The sequence below is a fragment of the Piliocolobus tephrosceles genome, chromosome 7 (assembly GCF_002776525.5).
Source record: "Piliocolobus tephrosceles isolate RC106 chromosome 7, ASM277652v3, whole genome shotgun sequence".
NCBI lineage: Eukaryota > Metazoa > Chordata > Mammalia > Primates > Cercopithecidae > Piliocolobus > Piliocolobus tephrosceles.
In genome coordinates, this window is record NC_045440.1 from 82075280 (window position 1) to 82093799 (window position 18520).

Genomic DNA, 18520 nt, shown 5'->3' on the forward strand with positions numbered 1-18520 from the left:
AGAGTGAAGAGCGATGTTGCTTAACAAGGGAGCCAGGAAAGGCCTCTCTGAGAAAGTGACATTTGAATTGAAACTGAGGTCGTGAGAAGGAGGAAGGCATGTGAAGAGACAGAGAAAGAAGGAGCCAGTCATGGGCTATTATGGTTTAAATGCATCTCCTTCAAAATTCAAGTGTTGAAACTTAATAGCCAATGTGATAATAGTAAGAGGTGGAGTGTTTCAGAAGTGAATGGGTTGTGAGGGCTCCTTTCCTTGTAAATGAGATCAAAGCCCTTATAAAAGAGGCTTTATGAAGGATTTGGCTTTCTTGTCCTTCCCCCTTTCACCATGTGAAGACCCAGTGTTCCTCATCCTCTGGAGGATGCAGCAACAAGGCACCATCTTGGAAGCAGAGAGCAGCCCTCACCAGACACCAGACCTGCCAGCACCTTAGTCTTGGACAGACCAGTTTCCAGAACTGTAAGAGATAAATTTTTGTTCTTTATTATTATTAATAATCCAGTCTCAGGTATTTTATTATAGTGGCACAAACGAACTGAGACTCAGGCCCTCAGAGCTTGGTGTTTTGCCAAAGAAGGCTGTGTGCCGCAAATGAATGAGTGGAGCAAGAAGTGAAAAGGTGGGAGGTGTCATATCACATAGGGCCTTGCAGGACAAGGTAGGGACCATGGATTTTATTGTGGTCCCAAAAAGCCACTAGAACATTCCAAGCAGATAAGTGACATGATCTGATTTATGTTTTAGAAGGTGCTTTGCACACTTGCTTGCAGTTAATGTGCAGAAGGTGGTCTATGGAAAAGAGTCAGAGAAGCCTCTTTGAGGAGTCTATAGAGGCAAAGAAAAAATACAGTCTTAGATGAGGCTAAGGTTGTAGCAATGAGGATGGCAAGAAGTGCTTGGAGTTCAGATTAAGCAGGTAGAACTTATAGGTCTTAATGATAGATAATGAGGAAATTGAACAACCGAATTGGTGAGTCAGTAGCAGAAGGTGATTTGCTTTAGTTGAGCAGAAAATATGAACAGATTTGCATTAGTTACGTAGAAAAATAACTAGAATGTTATAAGACATGAGAAAGGGTGATGAGCTTCCCAAAGTCTGTTCTTTAGAAGTCTGAGTCAATGAGATAGTGAAGACGACTGATCTAGAGATTACCAGTAAAAAGGGTACTGGTATTTGATCATTGATGAGGCAGGCAGGGCAGAATGGAGGAGAAAAAGACAGTGCTAGTAGCCTGCAGTTGAGAGTGAAAAAAATAGCTTTGGAAAGAATAAAGCTTAGAAATGTTACAGGAAATTGGTAGCATACTGATTGTGCCAAGATACTGCCAAAAAACCAGCTCCATTTATCAAATGCAGAGAAAAATCATTGAACCTAAGTGGAGCATCGTGCAAATATCACAGCCAACATTTTCCCACAATTTCCCACGTTTTAGCCACTTGTTTTTATACTATATACACAATACTTTTTTTTTTTTTTTTAAAGGATTGGTTGTAAAGGATGAGGCAAAGGAAAAAAACCTGAATTTGATTTCAAATTTGTTTTCAAATTAGTGAGGCTGCACTACAGTGCTGCCAGAAATGATCCTGGAAAACCAAAGAGAGAAAAAGAAAAAGAGATGAAGACAGTTGACCCTCCATATCTTTGGGTTCCACATTCCTGGATTCAACCAACCTCATATAAAAAATATTTGGAAAAAAAACCCAAGCAACAAAAATAACAACCCAATAATACAAGTAAAAAACAATGCAGGATAATAACTATTTATATAACATTTATATCGCATTAGGTATTATAAGTAATCTAGAGGTGATGTAAAGTATATAGGAGGATGTGTGTAGGTTATATGCAAATTCTATGTCATTTTACATAAAGGACTTCAGCATCCCAGAATTGTGGTATCTGAGGAGGGTCCTGCAATCAATCCCCCGTGGATACCCACTGTAGAGTTATCTGAGCCAATGAAAGAAAGTCACTTCTTAAGATGGCTAATTAAAATCCTTGGACCTTTGGTTTAGAAAATGTTTTCATGTTTACATTTAAATACAAGAGGGTGTGGCTTTTTGGGAAATCCATTTAACTATAATGAATCAGTAGAGTCAGACTCTTCATTTCTCATCATCCAGTCTGTACCAGGAATAGATCACTTTCTTTTGATTCTTCTGAAAGGATGACCTTTCTTGAGCCGCCCCAGGAATATTATGGGAAGAAGCTACGCATTTGTGTTTAATATCATGAAAAATAAGGAGAAGGAGTTGAGACGTCAACAAAGCTATAATTAAATGCATTCATTTATTCATTTGACACATTTGAGTTATAGTCAAGTCTGAAAATGTGTGATAGATATTCAAACCTCCTTGAGGTCAGGGACCATATCAATGCATCTTAGCACTAGAAAGTGATAGGAACACGTGTGAATGAAATGATTAAGGGCCTAGTGAAGGGAAAGGTTACTGTGGCTGCAATGTTTAGAGAAGCCTCATGGGCAAAGTGTAATTTTAACTTTTTGTTCAACAGAAAGATAGTCTATATAAAAATTAAAAGAGGGGAAGAGTTACAACTATTAAAATGTTTGTAAGTTAGATTTGCCTCCTAATCCAAATGTGGACAGAATGACTTTAAACAATTGATTCATTTATTTATTCGACAATTCATTTAGTACCCAGTCTGTTCTAGGCATTGTGCCACACCCTGAGCATGGACTGTACAATAAAATATACACAGTCTCTGCCCTTGTGAAGCTTATAGTCTAGTAGGGAAGACAGACTAGAAACAAATAAATAGGTAAGTAACTAAATTTAAAACCAAAATCACAACCAAAAAGGAAACCTAGGTTACTCTAATGGAAAATATTGCAGAAGCTGGGTGCAGTGGCTCATGCCTGTAATTCCAGCACTTTGAGAGGCTGTGGTGGGCAAATCACCTGAGGTCAGGAGTTTGAGACCAACCTGGTCAACATAGTGAAACCCCATCTCTACTAAAAATACAAAAAATTAGCCAGGCATGGTGGCAGGCGTCTGTAATCCCAGCTACTCGAAAGGCTGAGGCAGGAGAATCTCTTGAACGTGGAAGGCGGAGGTTGCAGTAAGCCAAGATCCTGCCACTGCACTCCAGCCTGGCGACAGAGTGAGAATCCGTCTCAAAAAATAAATAAATAAATAAAATTAAATTAAAATTAAATCGCAGAGATGACTGCTAATCAGGGACATCCTTTCTGGGGAATGACATTGAATTTGGTTGAGAAGCAACCGAACATCCTAAGAGCAGAGAATTTGACAAGGAGAGGAGAGCGTGGAAGTAGCTGATGTTCCAGGCAGAGTCAACAGCATGCAAAAGCGCAAGACAGAAAATATTTTGGCTTTTGGGGAACCGAATAGAGGACTTTCAGCCCAATTTTTGAGGCTTGACTTTGAATAAAAATGGGATACCTGAGTAGAGATCTAGAATAAAGAGGAAATTAACAGCCTAAAAGGGGGTGAAATGTCACTGGTAATATTCATTCTTTTGATAAATATGTATTCAGTCAGTCATTATTCTGGGCATTGTGGGGATGGTAGTCAGGAGCTTACATTTTAGAAGGGGAAGATAAATCAGAAAACAAGTAACTCAATATATAATTTAATTTCAGATCATAATAGGTGCTATGAAGATGACACAATATCATGGGAATGACAGTGACTATTTTAAGTAGAAAAGTCAGAAAAGACTCTCAAGGAGGAGACACCAGTTGGGGAGCCTCGAGCAAGAGCATCTCAGGCAGAGCATGTGCAAAGGTCTTGAGATCTGCTGTTGTGTGCAGCTTTTTCTAGTGTCACCAAGGCTGGCGATATTCTCAAGGTCCCCTATCTCGCATCACACAAGCATACCTCACCCTATGTATCCAAAGGCACACACTACATCTGGGAAGCCAAGGTTGTCTCTGGCCCATGCTGCACCTCTTCTCTCTCCTCAACTCTTGCCTCTTTTTTTTCCTGTTGCCCTATATAACTTATCTTCCTATCCAGCTACACAGCCAGTGGCACTTTCTCCATCTTCAGGTGAGTATGGCAAAGTGCTGTGGGCTGTAAGTGGGAGGAACCCCCAACAGTTAAGAGCAGGAACCATGTGTGGACAATATGTCATAGCAGGAAATGGGTGTAGCATAGTTCACTGCCAAGCCCGAGATTCAGTTCAACCACCTGTCCACCAGTTTCCTGCTGTGGGGGCTCCGAGCCAGGTGCTCGCATCTTCCTCAACATATGCGTGGATGTTCAAGCTGAGAATCTGAGCTCTAAATTTGGAAGCAGATGCATGGGTATCTATGTATAAGATAAGATAAAATGAAGAATTAAACTCTCAAATTCAACCCTGAATTTTATCAAGTTGCTGTTAAAGATGAGATGTTATCAAGTTGCTATTTAATGTGAAGCTATATAAAATATACATATATTTTCGTTATCAAATATACATATATTTATTATACAAGAATTAGATGCAACAAACATTGAGCACTGATTCTATACCAAGTAATCTGCTTGGAAAACAGATTTAATTCTTATATTGGTCCTTCCCAATAAGTGTAATTTTCCCTATTTTGCCAGCAGGGGGTGAAGGAACAGTTTGACATACTGATCACATACCTAAAAGTGGCCAAGGAAGGCCTTTGACCACAAATGCTGGGGTCATCCCACGAGATACCGTTTGCCTTCTCAGCACACGACAGCACGTTTGGACGCAGCCTGGTGAGCAGTCAAGAGCAGCAGTGGTTACGCCTAGGGAAGAGCATGAGTTAGAACATTATTTCTTTCCAGCCATGGCAGCCTGGGCCAGTGACTTCACCTTCCCAAGCCTCAGTATCCTGATCTCTCAAATGAGAATAATCATACAATGGGCCTCAAAGACTTGCTAAAGGATTGAATGAGCTTCTTATGTCATGCCTGGCATATTTGGCACTCAATAAATGGGAGCTACCTATCATCTCAGAGGAGAGCGCTTAGCCCTTTAGTTGCTCTTTTTAAGCTTGGGCACATTCAGTCACTCATCGTATCCTCCTAGATTGGAAGGGTTGGGCACAAGAGGAGCTCCCCAAGATAGGTGCTCTTGGTCTTTAGCCCTCTTTATGGAGAGCTAGTGCACCCAATACCTCAGTAAGACAAATACTCCCTACCACCCAGCCTCTTGTCTGGCACCGGAGCAGAATTGTCAGGGAGCGTGAGCAAGAACCCTCACTGTCTCCAGGCATATCCACACCTGAAATCTCTTATCAGAGAACATTGAGGTTTACTGCAACTGAAGGGACTTGTGTTGATATCAGAACGCTCCCTTTTTAACATAATCACTTCCCTCTTGTACCTTCTAGATGTCTAAGTAGGAAGATCTTCATAAATATTTCGCACACCATGTTAGAACCTTTAAATCTGTTTGAACTGGATTCTTGTTAGGAAGAAATTCATTTCTAATTTAATTTTTTTTGGCATGTTTACTCCATCAAACAATTATCCTGCCTAACAAATTATGTAAAAAAAAAAAAAAAAAAAAAAAAAAGTTAAAAATAAGGGATTCACATGAACTTTGAAGTTAGAAAATAAATCAGAGAAGAATAAAAAGGGGAATGAATTGTTCTAAGTATATCAGAAAGGCTTTATGTTATTCAGAACCTCATTTACTTTTCTCCAAATCAATATGCAGTGCTCAGCACAGAGAACTATCAGAGAACTATTGAATATAAAGCACAGAAGATAACAGCAGTGATTACAACATGCAATTGTGCAGCTGTGATATCATCCCCTCCCCCTCCACTGCGTCCTCTCCATCAGATTGGTTGCTATGTTAATATTTTAGGCTTACAGGACCAGAATTAATTCGTTCAGTCTTATCTCTGATGCGTTGGTTTTCTGTCAAAAATTCCTGACAGAATTAACAGCCAAAATGAATTGGGATAATTAGAGACAGAGTCATGCAGCCCATCATGCCGTCCTTGGAATTACTGGGCACACCATCATCTCTTGCTTGGATTCAGGATCTTGGCGTGAGGTGATCCCTCGTCCCTATTCCACAGAGCGACAATTTTGAGCTCTAAATAGACCGCCCCATGATTGTTTTCTATGAATAATGAATATGGAGTATGATCTTCCTCTGTTTTGATGAACAACTACTACTACAACAATCAGACGAAATCCAGCAGGCAGCTGGAGGAGGTGTTGCAAAGCCCCTAAAAGTGACAAAGTTTAAGTTAAAGGTATACAGGCTGACTATTTTTTTTACTGCTTCTTATTTTGCATGATAATGAAGTAGTTTTCTATTATGAGAGAGGTCCTGTGATGCAGGTAAGATCCTCCAGAGGATGTTCCAGTTCATTTGACCTCACAGTTAAATAGAGAAGTGTTTGGGGCAAGACGACAGAAACACAGAAAACTGACAGCTGGAATGAGAATGTGAAATTTACAGCTTTTTCATACCTAGTCCTATCTCTGCCCCTCCCCCAGTCCATCCTCTCAGATGTTTTCTTTCTTAAATAGGAATGTGGAGGAAGGGAGGAGGGAAAGAATTACACAAGTGTCTGGCTGCCAATAAAGACAGCACCCACTTCATGGTCAGAAATGATTAATCTTTATGACCGTTCTTATCACCATTTACTTAGAAACAGTTAAGAATTCAGTCATGTGGCAGTCAGCAACTATAATCTTTCTAATCCAGATTTTCTACTTCTGCCTTTTAATCCCTGGTTGGTTACTCCAATCTAGATTTCTTCCCTCTAAGAAATTTGCTAAAGTCTCCAAAAGGTTTTTGGAGGGAGAAAATGCTACCAAAGATCATTCTGGAATTTCAGGTATGACCACTGTGTAGATGAGGGTGTTTTTGGACTTGGGTAGGCCACCCAATGGAACAATTAACTGTACCTCAAGGACAGCTTTCTGAGTTTGACTAAGGAGGCCAGTAGTTAGGTATCAGCAGGATCTTGGAAGAGGTGGTAAGCTGGAGGAGGAGGAAGGTGAGGAGCAGACGAAATGGAAGAAATGAGATATCTCCCTTGATTATTTCTTCATAAGTCAGCAGAAGTTAGTTAGCAAGGAGGGGGGGAAATATTTGGTATGTTATTAACAAAGCTGGTGTAATAAATTATGAAACAGGCTGTGGCAAAAGGCCTGTGAAATACACCATGTACCCTTATCAAGATGGCTTCCCTTTGCCCTAGGAAATTGCTTATGATTAAGATGTTGGGTAATACCTGTGTTTTACAGCACTCATTACAGATTTGCAAATGCCTCATCACTGTCACTTGGCACCAAACCTCATCTTCTCTGATTTGCAGCTTTAGTGGCAGTGACCGACATAAATAATTAAATATGCACATAAATCTTTTCTCCAATCACTTGTCTAAAATTTTCACTTTTCTAAAGAGTAGAGAAGATTAATTTTTAATGTTATTAAAGTAGTTAGAATAAAACCTAAGAAGAGGCACATTTGAACATTTGAAAGAATGATCTTGTTTTCATTATAAGAGTGACATCTAAGCCCCCCTGCTACACCCACCTCATTCAGCTGTTACTAAAACTTTAAAGGGAAAATAATTCACTAAATTAAAGGACTAAGTATTGAAAAGTATTAGTTGAATTGTTGGCTAATATGACCAACTAAACTTAATCAGAAATATGGTCAAAAACAGCATATACTTTCCAACTCTTGGTTATCCACAGAAAGGAAAGGGAGGTGAGATATAGCTAACATTGTAATGTTTGCATGATTCTAAAAATAATTTTTATTGGATAAAAAAACATATATACATTTTCACAGCAGGAATTAGAGATTGAGTCAGACGTGAATGAAAGATCTCATTCCAGTCCTTTTCACTTACGAAGATAACTTTTAATTGTAGGACCACCAGCCTACTATAGCCTCTTAGCTTGGCTCTGGGAAAAAGTCATGAACAGTGTGTCTGTGTGAGTGTGTGTGTATGTGTGTGTGAGAGAGAGAAAGAGAGAGAGGGAGATCACTTGGAATCATTTTGAAATATAATTTCCCCATACTATTTCCTATCGTAATGACATGTAACATTGTATAAATGGTGAACAGTGAATTTATTTTATTAAGTGTGGTTTAAAGTGTTTTAACTAATAGCAACAACCATCGCAAAGAAGATAATATTTCCATTCTGGTCCTCCTTAATACCCATCTTAAAAATGTTTTCTTTTAGTAACATTTAAGAATATTTTCTTTTTCTAGAACTGTGGCACCAGTATCAATACAATGGTGGGTTCTTTGATCTTTTTATTAATTAAAAAAAATGAAACCGGTAAGAATGATACAGATATTATCAAGTACACATTACTAGAGCAATATTGAATTTCTGTATAAAGAAATTTAAGTATGTAATAATAGGTCACTCATTTTATAAAATACTAAATTCTATGAAATTATAGTCAAGAGGATTTGATTAATCCACTAAGTTTTGTTCAAATTGAATTTGACTAGATCCTACTTAGGAAAACTGACTTCTACTAAGACCAAATTGCTGCCAATGGAATCATTGTGTGTTCGAAGTATGAGAATCTCCCAGGTGGGACTCAGGATGGCAACACAGGCATCTAGAAGCAATTTAAGAGGTGATTAAAGCCCCAGGGCATGATGAAGGAAAAGAAAACAAATGACAAAGCAATGGCTGCATAGCACGTGTTATTGTTAAGCCCATCAAAAGTAATTATGAAAAATATCTTAGACATGGGATTGATGATCTTCTTAGGATTAATACTTTCTGTATTAAAAGTTTCTGTAAAACTTTCTGTATTAAAAGTTTCTGTAATACTTTCTGTATTAAAATGTTTCTGTAAAACATCTTTAAAATACTTCTGTTTTAACATGTGTGGATATAGATCTATCAGGGAGCTCTCTTTTTAAACTAAAGGGAGACACAATGAAAAGTTTGGAGATCAGTCGTTCAAAAAGTTTAAGATTAAAGTTATTTAACCTGATGATGTCTAAAAGCACACCTTTGCCTCTCCCAATGCAGCAAACGTTGAAGGAAAAAAAAAAAAATCCTAAAGAATGAAAAAGAAACTTGAAACAAAGAATATCATTGACAATTTGGTGTACAATGTCATTCACAATGGTCTTATTGATACGACTTCTGGAGCTAATTTTTTTCATGTGTGAGCATTTACCATTTTATGTTTAGGTTTATATCAATTTTTCAAATTGCCTTTAAACTGTTAGGCCTGTAAAAAAAAAAAAAAAGAATTAATTCTGAAGGAAAATAAAATTATCATGTAGGTAATTTAGCTTAAGATAAAAGTCATTTCATTGTATGCCCCAAGTCTTACTCAAAGAAAGTCTGTGAGTTCTTTTCAAGGCTCAGGAATAGAATCCCAACTAAGTAGTGGGAACTCTTACTGTAATTTTAACTACCTGTGTTCAATAGTCATGGTGATTTTGATTTGCTTTTCTTTTACTAATTTTTTGTTCCTGTCCTGTGGTTTCCATGGTGAATTCCTATAATACAGGTAGACTAATCCTATCTTCCTTTGAGTCAAACAGTTCCAGAGGTGATGTATCACAGTGGGCCCTGTGAAATCCAGTCAAAGCAGGGAGAGGCTAGTTTTTGTTTCAGAGAAGAAATTTACTCTCAGACAATATATAAGCTTCCAATAATTAGAAAGGAAAATCAGGTTAAAAGATTTAATGAGGTTTTATCTTCATAATTAGTCACATCATTTTGTTAAAAGGAAAAAAAGAAAAGCAGGCTTCAATGAGCCTTCTGTACCATAATAACAGATTTGCATGGTGTGTTGCAGTTTACAAAGCTTTCTTACATCTAATTGCATTTTAATTTATATGGTGTCTGCTTACTTTTCTGTCAGATTTTAGAACTCTGTTGTGATCACTCATAATCTGAAACTTGAAGCTATAAAGATGGCTAGGGCAATAGCAGATACATTGCCTTGAATAAAATATAACAGAGAATGATAAAGACAGCCCCAGAAGATGCTTGTTCATATATGATTCCACGTCTAGCATGATCTCAGAGCTGGGGCTTCAGAGATAACATCAATGTGAGACTCTACTGGACTTAATTTGATTTTTTAAATTGTTATTCAAAATCACTTCCTAGGAGACAGTATTATTATTTAAGTTTAGTTTTTAAAACCGTTTCGTCTCCACCACTATTGCTTTTAAGCTTTTCTAAATTGAATTCTTACAGAAAAGCCTCTTTGCAGTCAACATCCACAGAAAAGAAATAGAAGCAATTGATCTACAAGGACCCGCCTTTGAAACATTGATACATTCAGGTAAAATCAAATGCTTCACATTGTGAAAATAGCTAATGCTCTTATTTGTGAAATCCAAATAAGCATTTCCTCATCATTTGCATAGATCCAGTTTCGCTTCCTAATTTCCATACTGCCACCTGGATGCATTCAGGCTGTTCTGTGACACAGTTGAACTAGTTTGGAAGGTTCCTCCTTTGTCTCTGGGCTCCTTTTCTTTTATTCCCCTAGGACTCTTTGCTGCAAATGATTTGATCTGAAGCTATGTCTGAACAAAAATAGACAAATGGAGAACTGAGGCAATTATACTATTAATTCAAGCAGGAAAAAAAGCACTTTGCCTGAGTTATCTGGCATTTCCTGGCAAACATCTTTTTCTGTCTCAATGATCTAGAAGATTGCCTAACTTCTTTTCTTCAGGGGTGTAGTTGTGGCCTATGTCACATGGCTCTCATTGCCTCATTTCCTGCTGCTTCAGACTGTGTCTATTCTAGGAAGGCTGACACATGATGAGAAGATTCAGTGGTTCTGAGGTACAGTACTTAAGATAACCCTGTGAAGGCTGAGATTGGTATTTGAAATTCACAACTGATCTTGGAGCCTGGTGCAGCAGTCATGGTAAGCTGGATATATATATATAGTTTTTTTTTTGGAGACAGAGTCTCCTTCTGTTCCCCAGGCTGGAGTGCAGTGGCACAATCTCAGCCCACTGCAACCTCTCCCTCTGGGTTCAAGCAATTCCCTTGCCTCAGCCTCACAAGTAGCTGGGATTACAGGCGTGAGCCACCGCACCAGGCTAGTTTTTGTATTTTTAGTAGAGACAGGGTTTCACCGTGTTGGCCAGGCTGGTCTCGAACTCCTGACCCCAGGTGATCCACCTGCCTTGGCCTCCAAAAGTGTTGGGATTAACAGGTGTTAGCCACCGCACCTGGCCTGGACCAATACTTTTATTCATTCATTTACTCACTGAGTGCCTCCTCTGTGCTAGGTCTTGGAGACACAAAGATGACAATGTCTTGGCACTTGTACTAGCAGTTACACATTAAGAAGTAGTTAACAACACCATACAATAAGTTTGAACAATGATTCCATTGTGGGCAAAAGCATATACCCTCTCAAAGATTTAAAGTAATAGAAGCAAAGCCACAGAGGCAATTCTCCATGAATGTATTTCTTCTGCTTATCTTTTTAGCTTTTCCCCTACAATCCCTTAAAAACGACTTAAGCCAGTTTCACTGGAGATTCATTCACTATCTCTTAAGGATACTCAGTTTCTGAGAGTTCTGGGGTAGACACTTTCAACAGACCAGGGTTTGGCAGAGGTTTGTCATGCCTTTCTGCCAAGGGCTCACCCTGGCAGATGGCAACAGCTGTTTGTGATTCAGTCAAGAAAGTGCAGGAGGAGCCCTGCAAAAATGTCCTTTTTATTACACCATTGACTTCTTTCCTGAGAGTGGTTTTTTGCTGTATCAGTACATAATTGTTTTTGCTAATGCATTTACTCCAATCATACAAAAATCTAATTACTCTATGTAATGAATCATTAACAATTTCCTTAAATTCATTTCAGTGTTTGCATGCTGGTATTCAATTTATGCTAATAAACCTAAAATATTCATGTCTTTAAGTCTGAGATTGCAGACTATGCTAAAAAATTTGTTTTACTAAATGTACATTTTAAATCTGCATTTTATAAAATACTGAGGTGTAAACTCTGCAAGATTATTCTGAAATACACAGCATTCAAATGTTCTATTTACTTTTTAAGCAGAGTTCTTTTTATTTCCTTCACACTGCGAATTCACTTAGCTACAACAAAATGACACGTGGTCCTGTTTAACTTAAGTGCATTAACTAGTGTTTGGTAATGAAAGAAGATCAAAAGTGACTGATGTCAAACTTTCACTTTGATTTATTCACATTGAGATTCAGCCTTTGATTCATTTGCTGAAATAGATACTAGGAATAAGTACCTTATTTTTATTACTAATGAGTACCTTATTTTATTATTTTAATCAAGGAAGAGGAAATTAAACCTTGAATTCTAGCCATAAAAATATATAACTATAAAATCAGAGTTTTTTTTACAGTACTGCCATTATTATTATTACCTTATTATTAAACATATACTATGTGCTAAGTGTCCATTTACTCTGATAACTGCTTAATGTTCACCAATTCATTTAGTCATCTTCCAAAGCCTATGAAGTCAGTACTATTATTATCCTCATTTTATAGATAAGAAACAGAGTTAGAGGGCCAGGCACAGTGGCTCACACCTGTAATCCCAGCACTTTGAGAGGCCGAGGTGGGCGGATCACCTGAAGTCAGGAGTTCAAGACCAACTGGTGAAACCCTGTTTCTACTAAAAATACAAAAATTAGCCAGGTGTGGTGGTGCACACCTGTCATCCCAGCTACTTGGGAGGCTGAGGCAGGAGAATAGCTTAAACCCGGGAGGCAGAGGTTGCGGTGAGCCGAGATGGCACCACTGCACTCCAGCCTGGGCAACAGAGCAAGACTCCATCTCAAAAAAAAAAAAAAAAAAAAAAAAAGAAAAGAAAAGAAAAGAAAGAAACAGATTTAGAGAAGTGAAGCAACTTGCTCACGGTTACACAGCATTGCACAGTGGTTCTCAACTGGGTGTGATTTTTTGCCTCCCTAGGGACACTTGGCCATGTCTAGAGACATTTTTTCTTGTCACAACTAGACAGGGGGCAGCTGGCATTTAGTCAGGAAAGTCCAGGGGTGCTGGTTAACATCCTACAAGGCACATACTAGCCCCCATGACAAACAATTATCTAGTCCAAAATGTCAGTAGTGTTGTGGTGGAGAAACCTTGCTGTAGCAGCTGTGTGTGATGCCCATGTCACAGCTTCTTGGGCTACTGATTTCTGAGCAGCTGTTCTGGGCAGCTGTGATGGACAGCTGTGGTGACAGTGGCATGCAATTACTAGTGTCTCACTTCCAGTACATGTGGTAGTTGCTCTTTGCTTTTTGCCTTGGGGCTTTCTCTGAAACACCTGTGCAGGTGTAACTTGGGATTGTGCCATTGTTATCACCTGGGGGGAACCTTCAACCAGGGTTCAACCTCCCTGTTATTTGATGGGACCATTCCGAGGGCATTCTTCACAATTTCTCTGTGTGTCCCCAGAGGGACTGAGTCTCAGTTGCCTACAGTGGTAACTGGCTGGTACAGCAGACCCTTATTCACCCTGCCTTCTCCCACTGGTTGAGGGTTGCCTAGAGTTGTTAACACCTCTGCCATTTCAGGCTGTGTTGTTACTGAGCTTTAAAGAAAGCTTTGTGGCAGAGAAACAGAGACATCATCACATGAGCTTGAGGTGGGATTCCGGTAACTACACTGCAGACTTTGAACTGTCTGCAGTAGCTGGCTGAAATCAATAACACACTTTATCAGTTTTTATCACTTCCTTGTCTTACTCCTCATATTCTTTTTCCTAGCCTTGCCTCCCTAATAAACTACCTGTACCCAAGCCTTTATTTTAAGCTGTGCTTTCAAGGGAACTCAAACCAAGACCTTAAGCTAGTAAGTCTGCTATATCATATTGCAAATCCAATGAAACAGAACCAAAAGATGAGTTTCAGTCCATTCTCATCCTTTGCCTGAGGATTCCCTCTACAGTGTAAGTTCCATACTCAATGATTTCATATTGCGTTATCAGGACTCTAAATTCTCTCACCTCTTTGTCTTTTTCCTAACCCAATTATACATCTTTAATGATCAAATCATTCTTTTTTTATTTTCTTATGCAGGAGCCATACTGGATTGTGAAAGCGACTCAGTTGACCTGGCCTATTGCAGATTTATGCTGAGAATTTCAATTCAGTCTTTGCTGCTCTTTGGAAATCTTTCATGAATCTTTTAATAACTTCCTTATATACATCTTGTTCCCTTAAAGCCCCAAACTTGGCTTTGTCAGCTCTCTTTCTTCATCATCTTTAGGTAACATTTGATATTTTCATCATGAATTTTTTTTCCTTTCGACTTCTATTATTATATCACATTTACTAGTCCTTCGATCTCTTTCTGACAGCTCTTTGTTTTCTTTAATCTCCTAACATCTGATTTTCCTCCTTCCTCCCATCTGAGGCTGGGAATCATCATGGGTCGTTTTTCTATAACCACTCTCTGGGGAGCTCATTCACTTCCATATGGATGACATCTAAATTTCTCTTTCCAGCTCTGAGATATCCCTTAGGGCTCAAGGTCCTTCTTCACTGCCTATCCAATTACTAATAAGGAAGCCACAGTATCTTTGAGTAGCATTTTGCAGTTTAACACTATCTGTCTAAAAATGGAGTTAAATTCATCTCTGACCCTCAAACTGGTCTCTCTTACTTGTCATACCACTGAATAGCTAGAAACGAGGAATCATCTTAAATTCTGTTCTCTTCTTCATTGCATTGTTGGCTGCACACCCAACATCTCTTACCACTTTCCTCTTCTCTTAAACTCCAATCTTGGTACAGTATCCACATCCTCCCCTACTAGGCAGCCCATGTGGCTTAGAGGTCAAACTCTCTCCCAAGCCCAAGAAGGCACTAGAACGGTCCAAGGAGAATCCTCTTTCCTCGTGCCACATTGCTTTAGCAACTGGCATGCAAACCAGTTTATGTCCCTGAGATGCAAGAAACGATTTGTTAGTGAGTCTAGGGAAATTCTTTATTGCTCTTCTGAAAGAGATTTCAGGAGTAATTCTCTCTCTGTGCTTTTTCTTCCTTTTTCTCAGGATATGTTCATGTGTGGATGCGATGGAACTGAGGTCACTAGGTTCATGCTACCTGGAGCATGAGGCTGACAAATAGAGAAGCACTGAGTCAAATGAATCTTGGAAAAATGGAGCTAGAAGAAAACCAGAGTAAGCCTGTCTCTGAAAGGGCACTACCTTTGGATATCCAGCAGTGGGACCCAGTATTTTTTCTTGTTGTTTAATCTCATTTCTGTTACTTGCAGCCAAAGGCTCTTAATGAGAAAATGACTCTACCTTGTTTTCTGAAAGTTGCCTCAGTCTTTCCACCCTTCCCTATTACAACACTCATCTCTTTAATTCACATCCAATAACTGATGTTTTCTTAACTAATCTACATCCTCTCATTCTCTCCTCCTTCAAATTCACCTTTCATACTGTTGCCAGGTGAATTTTCCTAAAAGACAACTTTCATGATGTCACTCTACTTCAAAAATTCCTATAATGGTTTCTTTTTGCTTTTAGTCCAAACTCCTCAGATATGTTTTCAAAGCTTTTCATAATTGAATTTCTTTTATACACCTAAGATGATTTCTCTGTGTTCCCAAATGTACAATTGACAGTCCTTCCTCCCGATGTTCTCTCAAGTAAGAAATGTTTCCTCTATGTAAATTCAGTATAGCTTTTAGTCTCTATTCAAGTTCTACCTTATTCACAAATTTCTTCTGAATAGAGTCAGCCTACATCCATTTAAACAGTCTTTATCAGGTGCACACTATGTGCCAGGTACTCAACAAGGCAGTGGAACTATGAAGACAGATCATTACAATCCCTCTTGCCTCTGGGAGCAGGCAGTTAAATGCAATGCTTTTTAAAGTTTTAAGTAATGTGGTCATGCAAAATCTTACAGATACTAATTTGAATATATAGAGTTTAATTACCAAGCTAGTGAGACTTAATGTTTCAATTAATAAAAAGTTTGAAATCAAGGTATATAGATAAGTATAGTGGTCTTATATTTAGCCTCAAAATGAAATTTATGTCATATTTTATTATGGTTACTTAATATTTTAAAAGACTATGATTCATCAGGCACAGTTGCTCACGCCTGTAATGCCAGCACTTTGTGATGCTGAGGCGGGCAGATCATGAGGTCAGCAGTTCGAGACCAGCCTGGCCAACATGGTGAAACCCCGTCTCTACTAAAAATACAAAAATTAGCCGGGTAGACATGGTGGCGGGCACCATATATCCAACATTATGGTACAGTCATTTGTTGCCTAACATCTCAGTCAACCATGGACTCCATATACAAGGATGGTCCCATAAAATTATAATACTGTAACTTTGCTATATCTTTTCAATGCCTGTAATCCCAGCTACTCAGGAGGCTGAGGCAGGAGAATTGCTTGAACGTGCAAGGCGGAGGTTGTAGTGAGCTGAGATCGCGCCACTGCACTCCAGTCTGGGTGACAGAGCCAGATTGTTTCTCAAAAAAAAAAAAAAAAAATAGACTATGATTCATATAGTCAAATAGCTGTAAATATTAACATTTTTAGCAGCTCACCTTTCAATCTCAGAATTTTCTTTCTTTTTTTTTTTTTTTTTGAAACAGAGTCTCGCTCTGTCACCCAGGTTGGATTTCGGCTCACTGCAACCTCCACCTCCTGGGTTCAAGCAATTCTTCCGCCTCAGCCTCCTGAGTAGCTGGGATTACAGGCACGTGCCACCGCCGCCACGCCTGGCTAATTTTTGTATTTTTGTAGAGACGGGGTTTTACCATGTTGGCCAGGCTGGTCTTGAATTCCTGACCTCAGGTGATCTACCCACCTAGGCCTCCCGAAGTGCTGGGATTACAGGCATGAGCCACCGCGCTGGGCCTCAATCTCAGAATTTTCTATTAAACAGAAACAACAGTAAAAACTTTCTGAAATTTGCATAAAGTTATTTTATATTGCATAAGTTAACATGTTTATGGTATTCAGTGATAAATTTGATGTATACATATTATTTAAATCATTCATTTATTCAACATATAGTTATTTACCATGTGCTACATCCAAGGTGTTATTCTCGATCTCATACCCTCAATTTGGTGATAATATGCCAAGGGAGAAAATACTAGTTATTGTGGGTGAAAAATGTTAGATGTTGAAATGGTTTGTGGCCCCCCAAACATAACCATGTATACAGCCTATCTGTGGTATTAAAATTTCATCTGGGGATGATTAGGAAAAAAGATGCCTGAAAAAGTCCTAGGGGAGCAATAATGGAAAAAATATTGAGAAACACTTTTTCAGATATGGGAAAACAGCAATGAACAACATGGAAAAGAAAACCCCTGTCCTGATGGAGGTGATTTTCTCATGGGGAGGATGAGCTAACAATAAACAAGATAAACAAGTAAAATGTATGATGTGCTGTGGAAAGAAAAAAAAGCAGCACAGGACAAGGAGAAAAGTAAATTAAAGGAAGGAGGTAGGAAGTGGATGTGTGAGAGAAAGGGCATTGGCACTAGCTAAGGTGACCATGGAAATCTGAGTAAAGAATTTCATGGTCGAGAGAGCAGGGGAGGAGCTCTCCAGAGACAGTACAGACTGTGCAAAGATCCCGCAGAGAGAGCAGACCTGGCACACCGGAGGACCGGCAAGCCTATGTTCTGGGTGAGGAGGCCAGGAAGGGTATTAAAAGACCATGCCAAAAAGTTCACATGGCCCAAGTCATAAGGGTTATGTAAAAACTTTTCTGTAATGTTCATGAGAAAAGAAGAAGTCATGGGTGTGTTCTGAGGAGGACATGATGTAATCTGACTTGCGTTTTCACCAGGATCACTCTCAGCACGATTCTGAGAATGGGCTGAACAAGGCAAAGGGGACACCAAGCAACTAGTCGGGAGGGGTACTAGTTGGCTCAGGCTGCCAAAACAAAATAGCACAGGCTGGGTGTCTTAAACAACAGACATTTATTTCTCATGGTTTTGAAGGCCGTGAAGTACAAAACCAAAGTACCAGCAAGGTAAGTTTCACTGGGAGGCCTCTTCTCTTAGCATAAAGGTAGCCACCATCTTACCATGTGTTCATATGGCCTTCCCTTGATGGGTATGCATGGGTTGGGGAAGGAATGAGGAGAGGGAGAGAGAGAGAGAAAGAAAGAGAGAGCGCTCTCTTGTGAGTCTTCTAATAAGGACACTGATCCATTGTCCCAGGGCTCTACCCTCATGACCTCATCTAACTCTAATCACCTCCCAAAGGCCCCATCTCCAAATACCAGCACATTGCAGGTTAGGGCTTCATGTATGAATTTTGGGGAGAAATAGACATTCAGTCCACAACAAGAAGCTACTGTAATAATCCAGGTAAGGGATGATAGGAGCTTGGACAACATGGTATGGTAGACAGAAGTGGTTGGACTGTGAATGGGGTTTTAAAGGTAGAGCAGACAGAGCAGTGTTGCTTGATCTAATGTGGAAGATGAGAGAAGAGAGGAATCAAAGATGTCTAAGGGTTTTGGATACATAGGTTATCACTATTATTTTTACTAGGGTTTTCTTTCTTTTTTTTTTTTTTTTTT

The 18520-nt window shown here is 39.1% G+C and overlaps 1 long non-coding RNA gene across 4 annotated transcripts in view; it reads left to right on the forward strand.

Moving 5' to 3' along the window:
- The first annotated feature begins 10729 nt into the window (after positions 1-10729).
- Positions 10730-18520, forward strand: part of LOC111553160 — a 79609-nt gene continuing 71818 nt past the window's right edge. For 3 of the 4 annotated variants that reach the window (XR_002734831.2, XR_002734832.2, XR_002734833.1), the window contains exons 1-2: positions 10730-10857; positions 14993-15121. This is a non-coding gene — a long non-coding RNA (uncharacterized LOC111553160). Of the gene's footprint in view, positions 10858-14992; positions 15122-16565; positions 16626-18520 lie in introns of those variants that run through there. The other variant, XR_002734834.1, reaches the window with a different exon arrangement.